We start from the raw sequence: 14,341 nt of genomic DNA, 5'->3' as shown, positions 1-14,341 counted from the left end.
CACTTCTGGTCTCATTTCATTTTCCACACCTAAAGCAGGCCTTTTCAAGCTGCAAAAAATGTGAAAGATTCACTGATTCACTGTAGCCAGTGAAAAGGGCATAAATAGGGCCTTCCCACAGAAGAACTTCAAAGAAATCTTCATAACAATGAAAGGTTATGCATGAATTTTTTAAAAATCTCTCTCTCTCTCTCTCTTTTTTTTTTAAAAAAAAAAAAAGCAGACATGCTATGTGTGAGCCAATTGCAGGTTTTGAGCGTGTGTAGACACAGCAGCCGGTGTTTCTGAAGGGCTAGGAGGAACAAAACATGTCTGAGAAGCTAACCCAGAAAATGCATTTCTGTGTCTCTCCATTGGCCTTACCCTGCTGGAGTCAATGGCCACTCAACGTCAGCCCATTGAAGGAGTTCACCCTAAATGACTGTCTTACAACCATGTTTTCAATGGGGATGCATGTTTTTGTATGAGTGCCTTGCTTTCCTCTGTCACTGCTGGAGAAGGCTGGGTAATCGGCTCAGACGTGGTGCCTCACACCTGGAAAGCTTCAGTGGGGAGGCAGGAGACCCTCCAAGGATGTGCTGCTCTCCATCACTCCCGGCCCAATCCAGCGTCTCACACAAAATACAACCTGAACAGCCTCACAGCCTGGTGTCCCTCTTACTATGCTTTGCCCTGCAGAATCAGGGCTAGGAGATTCAATCTCTGCATCCATTCAAGCCATGGTTGTTTTATTAAAATGACTGCAATTACTGCCAGTTACTAATTGTTTTACTAGTACAGACGTGAAACTGTAATGGAAGCAACAAATTAATGTTTTGTAAGCAACTGAACACACATCATTTAATAACTTTTGATTTCTGCAGACTTGCACAATATTATAACCACTGTTCTTGAGGTGGAATGTCCTTTATCGTCATAATTGCTGAATATGACATTAGAAAAAATGTAGTGCATCATGTTTTTATAAATGGTGACATTATCAATTCATTTGATTCAAATATACATGGGTTTGGTTATATTTTTATTGGGAAAAAAAAAAACAACCTTACTCATTTTGTTCCAGTCAGGCTGACTTACATTCCACCTTCTTTCCAGAAGGCTGGTAATACCAGATAGTACAATTAGTTTTAACCACCTGTATTTCTTCTCACTGGCTGGAGGATCAGGAATGTGATGTTAGATGTCATAAAGTGCTGAGATATGCTGGCCTTCAGATCAGGTGTTGGAACTGAAATATCCATCAGGAGGGCTCAGCACTTGTAACCACAGAAAGGAGGTCATTTAGGATATTTTAAAAGCATTACAACAGTTGATTTAATGTTTTTATGAATCTTAAACTGTAAAAGCCACAAACCAGATTGAACAGTGGCTGAAGGCTGTTGACTGGCTTGCTAGATGGATTGAACTTCAGTTTATCCAGCTGTAGGACAAACCAATTTTAGCTTTGCCATCTCCAGAGAAAATACTCTTCCTGTTGTTATCGTTACTTTAGTATTACTAACCATTGAGTGTACACTACCTTATAAGAGCACTATGGCATTTATTTTCTGAACTCACTGAGAATAAATATTTGAATAAGACTCGTATCCCATACTTTAAAAAACATACCCATGAAGCCATGGAGACTGGGCTGTGTATTCCTGCTGTGTATGGCTTTCACTCTAATGTGACTCTGATTGTAACCTCATTTTATCCCAGCACAACACCAGCACAGCACCTGCAGAGCCTTTACTGTCCAGGGAGGCAGGGCATGGAGTAAACCTTGGAGAAAGACCGGCACCATGTGGTCCATAGTCACCTGTTGAGAAAAGACACAGCGTTGAAGCAGGTTTCCAACTCCCGTCTTTCCCCTTAGGCACTTGGGCAATATTCAGCCAAGGTTCTTGGTTCCTATAATTTTTTCAATACTGTGTTAATATTTCCACAAATTAATTAACATTAAGGGAAGACTAGTCAGAGAAATAGACTGAGCACTAGCAAGAGAAGGCAAAAATCACCCCAGCTGTATTTCTGTGAAGGAATATAAACTGATTACCCTCTGTCCAGTGACAATATGACTTCACCTTGTAAGTCATGTATATGTACAGCTAATCTTGCATATTTTATAGGGTCATTGGTCGCAAGGATAAAGTTCCTGAGAAAGTGCTTTAAAAACACTAAGTCTCTGAAGTCAAACTTGTTAAGAAATGCCACTGACGTATGTCAGCACCACAGTTCCCCAAACCAGAAAATTGTTGGACAGTCCATGAATGGACGATATTTCCTAACACATTTGTTCAATAAAGAAAACTCTGATAGGCTATACCAGAGGTCTCTAATTTTTCAAAACATTTTCTTCTTTAGCTTGATAAATAGAGTATTCTTACATGGTGTGTTTCCTGAATGAGAATCAGCAGCACTTGACAGCAGCATTTTTAGAAGAAAGGCTGTAGATTTATTTTTAAATTTGAGGAACTTTAATGTTGAATATTTAATGCTAAATATTTCTTTTTTTAATCTAAAATGTTATATAGCAATTTTATCCCCCATAACAAAAGCTAGAATGCAAAATGATCAGTCTGCTTGTCAGTGTGGGACAATTTTTTTAAAAATACATTTGTCTTTCTTGGTTTAAATTAGTTCACAAACCAACTCACACAAGCTACAGAGACATGTCAAAAGAGAGACAGCAACAGTATAAAAGTACCAACAAAAACATTTCTTCAAAAGAATTTTACATCACTTTTGGATAATAGGGAAACATCCTGTCCTACAACTATCGGGTTGTAGATAGATACAGATCTAGCTATATTTTTTAAAACCTGCTCTGATATTGCTTGTACCCTGGGAATCTTAGCAAGAATATCTTGATAACCTGGTATTGTAGGGCATTAAAGATATAACTATTCTTCTGGAAATATTTATATACCCATTTCTTCCTGATTTTATTAACTGAGCTCCTCAGTCTTGGACAGAGAAAGAAGTGACTGAAAAAAAATTGTAAATGGTATCACTGAATAAAAATGTGTATTTAACTTGCTCCTGGATGAATATTTAACTCTGGGCCGTAGCAGGATTCAGATACTGATACTCACAGTAGGCACCAGCACTGTAAGGAGGTAAAACTGAATGGCTGAGTTTTCTGTATGCTCTTTGTGATACACCAGCATGGCCATCTGTGTATATGTGTCCTAATAGAGGAAGCTTCCACCATTCCTGAGTGTCTTACAGAAGGTATCCTCATTCTGACATCTCAAGAAGGGTGTGAGGAAGGGAACAAATACTTCTTGGACATAATACAATAAAACTCACATTCCTTTAGAAGGAAGAAAATGTGTAAGTGAGTAACAGAAAGAGAAGCATCTAGAAATGGCTTTATCCAACATAAATATCAGCCTTTGTTTAACAAAGGAATTAGGGCTGTGAGAATTGATTCCCAGTTCCTTGTATAAGGGGTATTTTTTTCACTTGAGTAGCTGAGCCAGTGCAAGAGGTTTTAACTGAAAAGGTCTGTATATGTCTGTGAACAAAAATATTTCCAGTATAGATCGTTAGATGGGGCTGCTTAAACATCACCTCTTGCTTAAGGCTGTGCCTGAAGTGGCAACCTAGCCTTTAACTTGATTATAACATCTTTTGCCAATTAGACCCAGACCAGCAAAGAGTCAAGGCACATGAATAGCCCTGTGGGAGTGAATGCACCTACACTTAAAATTAAGTATAATCTCAAGTATTTTTCTGGATAAAGGTGGATATTTAAAATTATATCTTTATTAAATTATTCACCGCCATCAGTGACAGGACTTCAAAGCTCTTCTTGGGCTTGTCCATAAGGGATGGGAAAATATTAGAGTTTCTAGTATACATTTGAGCTGAAGCATTTGAGGTGATAATCTCGTTCCATCCATCAGTTAAATATTATCGTGCAAGTCAAAACAAAATTGTAATCCTGGGAGTGGGTGTAATGTAAAAATGCCATGTTAAAGGAAAACTACAGTAATTAGCTCTAATACTTTTGCTAGCTCAATGAATATTTGCTTAGAAAAACATTATGTAGCAAAAATTTAGTAACTGGACTACAAAAAGATGCAAGCAAATACCTAGTGCTCAGCTCATCTCTCAGCTCTTTCAGTTTTTTAAATTTAACATTCTGTTTATACATGTGTAAATAATATAATGGTTTATATTTTAGAAGTTTGTGCAGAACTTCTTGTTCTGCAGTATTTCGCAAATCTCATGAATATAGGATAATCACTGCATTTACTGCTGAAATTCACTGCTTCTGGAGCAGGACATAATAAATGTCAAAAACTAGAAAAGCCTAGGAGAGAGGAAGTGAAAAAAAAAAAAGAGAAAAAACACTAGAGAATGGTTACTTCTAGTATCTGTTTTGTACAAAAAATGCTTATGCATATGATCGGAGTTACTCATGTTCTAGGAAAGCAGATGGGAAAAGCACCGAGTCTGGTATACACACCTGAAGGTAGAATGTCAATTTTGGTGAGGTAATTTCTCTTTTCATGCCTGGCATTTGTACTAGGAATATTTCTCTTTTGGATTTACAAAGATCTCACTTTATTATAGATGGCAGAAGTAATTAAATCTCTGTACTCCATTTTAGAACTTAGTATTGAATTCAAAGAAATATTGGCAACTAATAAATGAATCACTGACACCAGTTTTTGCAGCATCTGAATCTTGAAGAATGTTTTCTATGCATGTACTAACAACAGTATGAGGGAGCTCATGAAGGCAAAAGAATTTCTACTCTGAGATCTTTCAGAAGACAGAAGTATTAAAGTCCATAATTTGTTTTTGTTAAAACCAAAACCAAAACCAAAACAGTGTATTTTCATGTGTGCAAACATAAAATAGATAATATTATTTAATTAATTTGGGAAGTTTGTGCAGAGGAATAAAATTCTGTAGATATGTTCACCATCTTAATTGTGATATGCTCTTTCTCAATACATATTGTGATATTACTTCACTATGGCTAACTGTGGCATTTGTATTTTTATGTTAATTTAGAAGTAGGGAGGTGCTGGAATTGAGACTTCCATGGTTTGAAGTGCTGGCAAATGTAAAGTTCCTCCTTCCTGAGGCTAAGCCTGCTGATTGGCCACAAAATCCAGACTGGTTGTTTGTCTCACGTATTACATAACAGCAAAGAGCTCTTTAGTGATGACATCTTAAAACGGTTATGATTAGTGCCAGCAATTTAGATGCGAATATAAAAAAGTATTAGTAAAGTATACAAACCACTACAGCTATAGTCTATTTAAAGCTTGGCTGAAATTCATGAGATTGCTGTACGGAATGGAAATGTGGTACTGAAATGAGCCAGAGCTGCTATGCATGAGGTCCAGACAAGACAACTTCACTTGGGATAAAAATTGGGATTCACTTTTGCCCACCTTAAGTAAAGCATCTGATGTATAATGGGGATGGATTGCTACATCTCATAAATTTGGCACTTAAATGTTACAAGTTATGACTACAACTGACAGCAAGATTTACTTTTGCATATCATCCCACAGTGGCTAAATAATTACTGGTTCAGTTCATCTTCATTACTACTGCTATCTTCCATTCTGCCCTTTGAAAATCAAATGGAAATAGGAACATGTTTTCAAATTGATTTTTAGGGTTACATTTGCAACAGCAAGTTTCCAGCTGCAGCTCTGTTATGTAGGCAACATGACAATCCCTGAAATGTTCTGAAAGACTCAAAGGCTTCTCAGGGCAGGAAACGTGGCTGACATGGGGTTAAAAGTAATAGAATAGACTAGGCTGCTGTAATGTTGATTTGAGTTTTCATATCTCCCTTGAATGCACACATAACATTGGCATTGTACATATACTTATGTAAAAATAAAATAATCATACATTCTTTTTCTTTTTACATGGTTTGCCTTAAAAAGAGATTCATGGTGGATTTTAATGCCTATAAATAGCTTACACATTCAGCATTAGCAAGCAAAAAGTATTGTATGTCAACAGGCTTAAACAAAGTACATCAATCCAGGCTTGTAGCATATTTTTCTGTGGTATTGTGGATCTTTAGATGTGACAGGTGACAAAATGGATAGTGATATTCATGTAATCTTGAGAACTGTTTCCAAAAGTATATTATTACTGATATCCTCAAACAGATCAAAATGTAGATTTCCAGAACTGAAAGATATGCAAGATGTACTACCATGAGACATGAGAAAAAGGCAGTATTTTCTTAGTCCCAATGACCTATAAAAAGCTCCTCTGTGCACACAGCCTGAATCAACATTTTGTACTTTGAAATAAATGCATGCTGTAGCCTATAAATGTAAGACTACAAAAGACTAAATGCGCCAATATCAACTGAAGTATTTGGCCATATTCTCTGCTGCTAGGGCGTTCTGCACAGACACATGCACAGGTGCACGTGCACACACATACACACATTTTCACATTTGTAGCTGGTATAGGCATGATAATTCCCCTTGATGCAGTCAGGCCAAAAATTACTGCTTCTCTGAGTAACACATTTACAGCCTGTGGAGCTTTTTCCACAATGTTGTGGCCAACTGCATGGACAGGACCAAGAGCACTCAATTGTCAGTGTTTACATTGATGAGGCCAAGAATAGGGCCAGTGCAAGGGTTTTGCCCTCCAACCTTGCCCTCCATACGTTTTTTCATCTGTGCTCATCTAGTATTATGGCTCCTATACCACTTAAAATTGAGACAATCTACCTCTGTACCAGCTACCCAAATAGCCACCCCAACGTTGTGTTTTGGACTGGATCTTCCTCCTGAGCAGGGGCTGATTCTCGTAGCTACTGAAATGACCCCTTTCACTATCCCTCCACCTTTGCCCTCCTCCCAGTGGCTGATCAAACATGTGCTTCCTCACATGGTCAATCTTGTATTCTCCTACTGTGGGTGGTTTTCTCATTTGAACCAGGTGGGAAGTCAGACGTAGTTTGAATAGCTCAGAGATTAAATATGGTATCTTCTCAATGAAGAACTACATACTGCAGAAAACAGGCCTCTGCAATACAGAATGGCAATTACATTTTTAGAAATACAAATGGAGGAAATACAAATGGTGTAAATACAGTTTAAATAATGATTGAAGTCAGAGAGAAAACTACCAACGTTGTGTAACTCCTGGAAGTGCCAAACATATTTTTGACTTCCAAGTGGTTTACACTTTTAGAAGCAACTGTGACCAAACACCATCTTGGCTGTGTGTTGTTACTAATTTCCTATAACTTCATCATCAGAAAGACCTCTATGCTAAAACAAGATACCACAGATCTGAGTGGGCTTCTGGAGTTCAAATACCATAATACTCACGAAAAGATAAGAACTAGGCTTTTGAAGATTCTCGAGCCCTTCAGCTATCTCCATTTGTGCTTACTCTTCAACCCCGTTTAGTGAAGTCTTGACAGATTCTTCCATGCAATTTCGACTTTGTGGGATATGGCTTCCTTTAAATACGTTTATTGTTCTAGAAAACTCATATGTTTAATTCACTACATATCTCCGTCTTAAAGTAATAAGAGAATAAGAAAAAAGCATGAATATTTTTCCATTTCTTCACTTTTGCGAAGTATTTTTTCCTTTTGCAATACATACCTGGAGCAATTGGACAGGAATAAAACTGGAACTTAAGAAAAAAATTTGCAAAATTTAGCTCTCTTGGATGTCATTTCCACATTGGAAAACAATATGAGTTTAGAGTCTAATTTACATACATATCTGCAGTATTAACAAGTAATTCTGTGGGCATATAATTGTTTAAGAATGAGAAAAAGTGTGGGTGTTTCTTATAGCACTACTCAGTACAACTCTAACAAACATATTAAAACGCCAAGCCTCAGTAAAACAGCCAGCTTATTTGTCAAGGAAATGAATGGGAAAGCCTTTTGGTTTATATGGTTCTGAAAATAGGATTTATTTACACACTCCATGGAAACTGTATGCTCTAAAACTGCATCCTAACTACAAATATGCACACATCTATTCAGTGTCTTGCCAAAGAGACTAAAATGACATTAAAAAGAGTGAAAGAATGCTAAACTTGCAAAGTCAAACATTCAAAATTTAGTAAATGCCAGAATTCAGATTGCCCAGGCAACCTTGCTTCTGACAATAGATGATAGATTTCATCAGTGTTATCTCCACATTTGACCCTTCCTGTGGTTCCTCTAATTTTGCTCCCAGAGGTTCAAAAACCCCAGTCTTCTACTTGTTGAAGGTTTCTCTGAGCGAGGACCAGAGTCCAGGGTAGGCTGGACTGTGCGTTTTCTCCTGGTCAGGGACAACTCATTGCAGCAGCCCTGGAGCCCTGGGACTCTAGCACCCTGGACCTATAGCACCAGCTTGGGCTCCAAGCCCCTCCTCTTTTGTTCTTGTTCTTTTGTTCTTCCCCTTCCCCTTCCCCTTCCCCTTCCCCTCCCCCTCCCCCTTCCCCTCCCCCTCTCCCTCCCCCCCTCCCCTCCCCCTCCCCCTCCCCCTCCCCTTCCCCTTCCCCTTCCCCTTCCCCTTCCCCTTCCCCTTCCCCTTCCCCTTCCCCTTCCCCTTCCCCTTCCCCTTCCCCTTCCCCTTCCCCTTCCCCTTCCCCTTCCCCTTCCCCTTCCCCTTCCCCTTCCCCTTCCCCTTCCCCTTCCTCTTGTTCTTGTTCTTGTTCTTGTTCTTGTTCTTCTTGTTCTTCTTGTTCTTCTTGTTCTTCTTGTTCTTGTTCGTGTTCTTGTTGTTGTTGTTGTTGTTGTTCTTCTTCTTCTTTTCTTATTCTCATTCTTGTTCTCGTTCTTCTTTTGGGGATTTTGGTATGCTTTTTTTTTTTCCCCCCCTTTGTTTTTAGGGAAACGGTCGTAGTTGTGTCTACCCTCACATTTCTGAAGTGAAGGCTCTTCTTGTTTAGACAGTCTCTTTCAGCTGACATCCAAGTAAGCCATTTCTCTCTCTGTACCCAGCTACTTTTTTCCTGAGACAGTGTCCCCCTGCCTTTACTCTCTCCTGGTTCTTTCAACTTCTCCTTCTCCTGTGGGCTAAGCACCTCCTGGTGAAGATGCTTGGGGAGGTCAGCATGCTGAGAGCCTTAGATGACTAAAAAATCCAGGGAAGAGTCTATGTATGGCATCCGAGTGCTTCTGGGCAGGAATCAGCTAGTAAATTAACCCTTCTGTGCAGGCACAAGCAACGAAGTTCTGTGAAAACACAATTTTCAGAAAGTTCCTAAAGACAATTCCAGGTCTGTCAAGTTTACCTGTCATAACTTCCCTGAGCCTTTTGCCTTACTGAGTTAGCAAAATGGATGGTGTTCAATGGATGGGTAACTACTCAATATTTCATTTACTTTTCTGATTCTGTTAGTCCTTATTTATTGCAGTGGATAGAAAACCTGCACTGATTATAAAGTCTTTAATTTCTTAATGTCCTCTGGAACATAGCTTCTGAGTGAATCCTAGATGTTAACAAATGTATTTTCATAACATAAGCTAAAATTACATGCATGATCTTATGATCCAGAAAAAAATCAAGTATCCTCTATCATTCTCAGGTGACTATACTCAGACACTTTGTAGAGTAGATGGATTTATATTCTTATCAGAGAATTTGGCTGCAAACTTGCCAGATCTATACTGAGCTTACATCAAATCTAAGTTCCTTTTATTTTTATTATTTTATTCCATATAGTTTCAAAGTTGTCTTAATTTGACCAGATATGCATGGGCATGCATTAACATTCCCAGATATACACCCCAATACCCTCCAAATTTCAAGTAACCCTTTAAGCAAAAGGCTGCATACATTTTTTTGACATAACATGATCAAATCCATATGCCTTTTCAATCTGCAGTCTTGGCAACAACCAAACCACTTAAACTTTGAAAAGCAACAGCACCCAGAAGCAAATATCTCAGTGAACATAAAATTTTATGTTGACCAGTTAAAACAGTTTAAAAGGCTAAACATTGAAATCCTCACCTTCGGTGTTTTCCACAAAGAATAAGGGATATGTTTTCTCTTGTGCTTGCTAGCAGGACTCAGAGAAACTGCTACTCTGTCCAGAAGACCAAATTAGTCACATACTTGTCATGTGTACTTGTTTAAAGGAGAGTGCCTGCCATTACCAATTTTAAATGTGTACTACTTAATCTTTTTATGACTTTAGCAACAAATAACTTGTTAAGTAAGAGGAAAAGCACACAGAATCAACTCTTTAATTATGAAAAATCATATCTTTGTATTCTCCTGGGAGAGCAAACACAGACTAAATCCCAGCTTCAGGAGCAGTAGGAGATGACCTTATTCAACATCATTTTTCCATTGTGCTGCTACATTTTTTCTGTGCTGTGCCCATACACTTTGTACACAGAGAGCTAATTCAAAACCGATCAGCATCTTCTGAGGTTGATAGGAATCCACTTTTCACATGACAGTGGAGTCAAGAACCACAAATTCTGATCTACAGGAAGAGACCACATAGCTAGAAACAAAAACTACTACAAGGCCTGTTGAGTAGGATAGGCTTCTGCAGCTTCAGAAGGAGGGTGCCTACTCTCCTTGGTCTGGTCTCTGTTTCCCAACCTGGAGGTTTCCCTTCTTGCTTTCCCACTCTGATGCTTGCCTTTTCCAGGGCAGGTTTGCTGAAGGCTATGGGAAGAGACAATCTGTACCATATTGGCCTTGATCAGTTGTCCCTGTGACCTCCCCTTGCCCACCAGCAAATCAGAAACCTCCCCATTCCATCCGGTTTCCACCTAAACTTGAACTGCCTGGTACAACCAATAAACCTAAAACCTTCAGCTGGCTCAGTGATCCAGTGCAGCAGCCAAGACTGCTCTGTGCAGAAGCTACCTAGGTATGAAACAACCCAGTTGAAATTCAGTGATCACCTGGTGCTGAAGGTGGCTGAAGACCACCGTTTTAGCAACTGAGTGTCACACCTTAACTGTTGAGTTATGTGAAAAGGCAATTACATATGGCATAGGAAAAACGTCATAAATATGCTAATTACAGTTTCCACATGAAGAAAACAGTAAAGACACAGCAATCTGGGGCAGAACTGGTGTGACTTCATTTATATAGAGTGAGCAATTCAAGGCCCAAGAAAATTCAACACCCCATTCTTGCGGTGCTTGCTTGTCTCTGAATCTCAGCATTAAATACACATACTCTTTTTGTTGTACAGACTACATACTGAAATGAAAAATCCTCATGTATAAACATCATTTTAATTCAAGTCAGTTGCTTGTGATAATCTATGGGCAATATTCATCAGACGACAGTTTCATCCATTATCTATTTCTGTCTATGGGAGGCACTGAAATACACATGAAAAGTATGCAAAATTTGTTTTGAATGATTGAATCTAAAAAAGGGGGGATTGCTAAGAACAGACATCTTTTTAGTCATGGTTTTCACTGAACTGTATCTGTTCAAATTCCTAGGCCTGATGTCTTCCCAGTTGGTGGTGACTTTTTTTTTTTTTTAGTAAACATTTGAATTCAACTGAGCTAATTTCATTAAGACATTTAAAATTTTCATCTTTGAATTATTTAAATAGTCTTGATGTGAAAACATGACAAAAATCAGAATAGAAAAAAAAAGAAGGAAATAAAAATTGTAAAAAAGAAGTTGTGGAGATATCACTTATCTTTACTTCTTTAATAAAATTATTATATTTTTATTATCATTTCTGTAGAACTTCCAGAAATCTGGATGCCATAGTTATGTGAAAGAAGACAGATGCATTTTTAAAAGCATCTGATAGTATATAATTCTAAAACATCAGTAACATAATATGTTGGCTTCAGAAAAAAAAATTAAAAAAAATTAATGTTAAAATCTTCCATTAGCTTCTCAATTTTTCTCATTTAGCATTGGCAAGCCCTTTCCATAGATTTTCCCTTGAACTCTCAAGAAAGGTGTGAACAAAGCCAGTAAAATCCATACCATGCCTGGGAACTGTGTAATTTGGAGTTATGTTAAAGATTGTTCCCCTGTCACAGCTTCAGCAGTCTTTTCAGTCTAGTTTGTAAAATATTAGAAGCATAGCGTAAATGACAGAGATTCCTCTCTTTTTTTTTTTTTTTAAATTTATTTTTCAGCCATATATTTGCATCACTAACAGCTACCAGCAGGAGTATCACAATTGACAGAAATATCTCCTGCCAGGCTATCTGCTGTTTTGAAGCATCTTGTGTCTCACTGTTTGTACATTGACCACCATTTAGTATGTGGATGCACACCAACCAATGCCATGACAGGCTATGGAATTTCCGTGTATCAAGAGTACTAACAAAGAAATTAAGCTATGTAGAAGTTAATATTGGACTTCTTTCTTGTAACCAAAAGGCCATGTTCTTTACTGTATGTAGGATTTAAATAGTGCAGCAATGCCCACAGCTTTGTGAGTCATGCTAGCTCTAAATTCTGTAACAAATTCAGATGAATTAAGCTTTTTAAGATTTTCATTAACTTAAATGTGACAATGAGTGAAAGAATTATGCAACAGAGACTTGTGAGGCTAAAAAATAGGAGTTGCTAGGGGTGAAGATTCAGAAATGTCATAGCAGAGTGGGAGAAAGTTGAGACTTCTGCTAACTAAAAAGAGGTAAGAGTTTGGCATTTAAAACTGAGATGACTGATGTCTTTAGCCCCAGCACAGCGCTACACTATCATCTTTCAGTTGCAGTATAGAAACTGTAGAAAAAGTATAACATTTGGGGACATTATATTCTCACTTTGTCAACAACCACCTTCTCTCATGTCTTGCGTGTATCATATACATGTAAGAAACACTACCCTATTACTGCTATATCAGCACCTTGTAGTCACCATGTAAACATACAGTTTTGTTGATATTAAGGAACAGAGAAGTAGATGGGACCTCCTCAATCACCAGTTCTAGTTCCCCCTTGTCATAAGTAAACAAACCATATAATCACTTTCATCAATTGATCTAGCTACAGCAGGCACTAATTAAATTTTCATCTCCTATTAAATCCAGCAGCAGTGAAGAAGAATGTAGTTGAATATTTCAGCTAAAATAGTTAATCTTGACATTTAAATATTCATCATTAAGCTTCAGAGTTAGCAGCCTATTCATAAAAGGGAATTCAGGTTCTCTCTTTATATCTGTTGATAGAAAAGGTCACTTCTTCTCTTCACTTTCTATTTGGGTTTGTAAGGGCCTCCTTATAGTCATAAAGCCTGGAAACACAGCTGTTTAAAATGGAAAATTTGTTTCTTTATCATTGTTGGCTTGTAAGTGATTTAAATACAGAAAGCCAATGCTTTCTGTATGTGGTTCATTTATAAACCTTCAGTGAAAGATTCTGTCCTAGTCGAAATTAAATCATGAGGCAAAACAACTGTTAGGGAATTTACACATGGAAAATGAAACTAAGAAAGGAAACAAGCCATTTTCCTCAGTGATTAGAAATAATTCCTTTCTTGCTTGTTTATCTCTATGGCAGACCATCTTGGTCTTTATTTGCATATTTTTCCCTTTGATGCAATGGCGAGTGATAGTGAAAGAGCTTCAGAGCTTTGCATTTTTTCTTTTCAAGTTGCTATGGCATTATTTGTTATTTGAATTGTTGGTGTTTAATGGTATATATATTTAAAATAAGGGTTAAATTAAGGGCATTGGTAAGTAATCTGAATAAATAACCCCTAGTTATAGCCTAACTGACTCAGAGAGAGACTGTGAAGTCTATTGCCGTGTAGAGGGTTGCATTAATACACTTTAGCTCTAGGGACATGTTCACACTGCAGTTAGAAGTGTCTGTAGCATAATCTAGAGGTACTCAAATTGGCAAACTAGCTTGGGGTAATACAAGAAGTTTAATTGCAGTAATACTGTTACTGCAAGGGCTAATTTACCTTACTTCTACCGTGACTCTATTGCATACATACTCTGAGTAACCTTGGTTTCCCGTTTGACCAGCAATGTTGAGAAATGAATTAAATAACCAGATCTATTTCCTGTTTACCTTAATTAAAAATAAGATTCTGATGCCTACTGCAAATCAGTTTGCTTCACTTAATTGTTCATTTTTCCATCCAGAATTATGGAATCAAAGCTCCAGGTTAAATGCAATATTGCCAAAGACCGCTCCTATATTACAGACTTTGTGTAGTTACTGTCTCTCTATAGGTTCTACAAGTGATGTGGACCTATCAGATAGTTACTAAAAAAGAAGTGAAATTTTGCTATATTAGCTTCAGTGGCATAAAAAAAAAAAAAAAGTTATATCATTAACTTTTTATCAGCTGTTTTTTAACATTTAATAAAACTTGTCTTATTCATCTATAAATGGCTTATCCAATATGAAATTAATTTCATTTCTTATCCTGCGTTG

The 14,341-nt window shown here is 37.6% G+C and overlaps 1 long non-coding RNA gene across 1 annotated transcript in view; it reads left to right on the top strand.

The window, feature by feature from the left end:
* The window catches only part of LOC118258946 (uncharacterized), a 19,272-nt gene extending 16,503 nt beyond the window's left edge, over window positions 1-2,769 (top strand). Inside the window, exon 3 of the long non-coding RNA XR_004781917.2 lies at window positions 224-2,769. This is a non-coding gene — a long non-coding RNA (uncharacterized LOC118258946). The remainder of the gene's footprint in view (window positions 1-223) is intronic.
* The last annotated feature ends 11,572 nt before the right edge of the window (window positions 2,770-14,341 follow it).

This window comes from Cygnus atratus, chromosome Z (assembly GCF_013377495.2).
Source record: "Cygnus atratus isolate AKBS03 ecotype Queensland, Australia chromosome Z, CAtr_DNAZoo_HiC_assembly, whole genome shotgun sequence".
Taxonomy (NCBI): Eukaryota; Metazoa; Chordata; class Aves; order Anseriformes; family Anatidae; genus Cygnus; species Cygnus atratus.
Note: the sequence above shows the minus strand (reverse complement) of the source record. Positions and strands in the feature narration are given on the sequence as shown.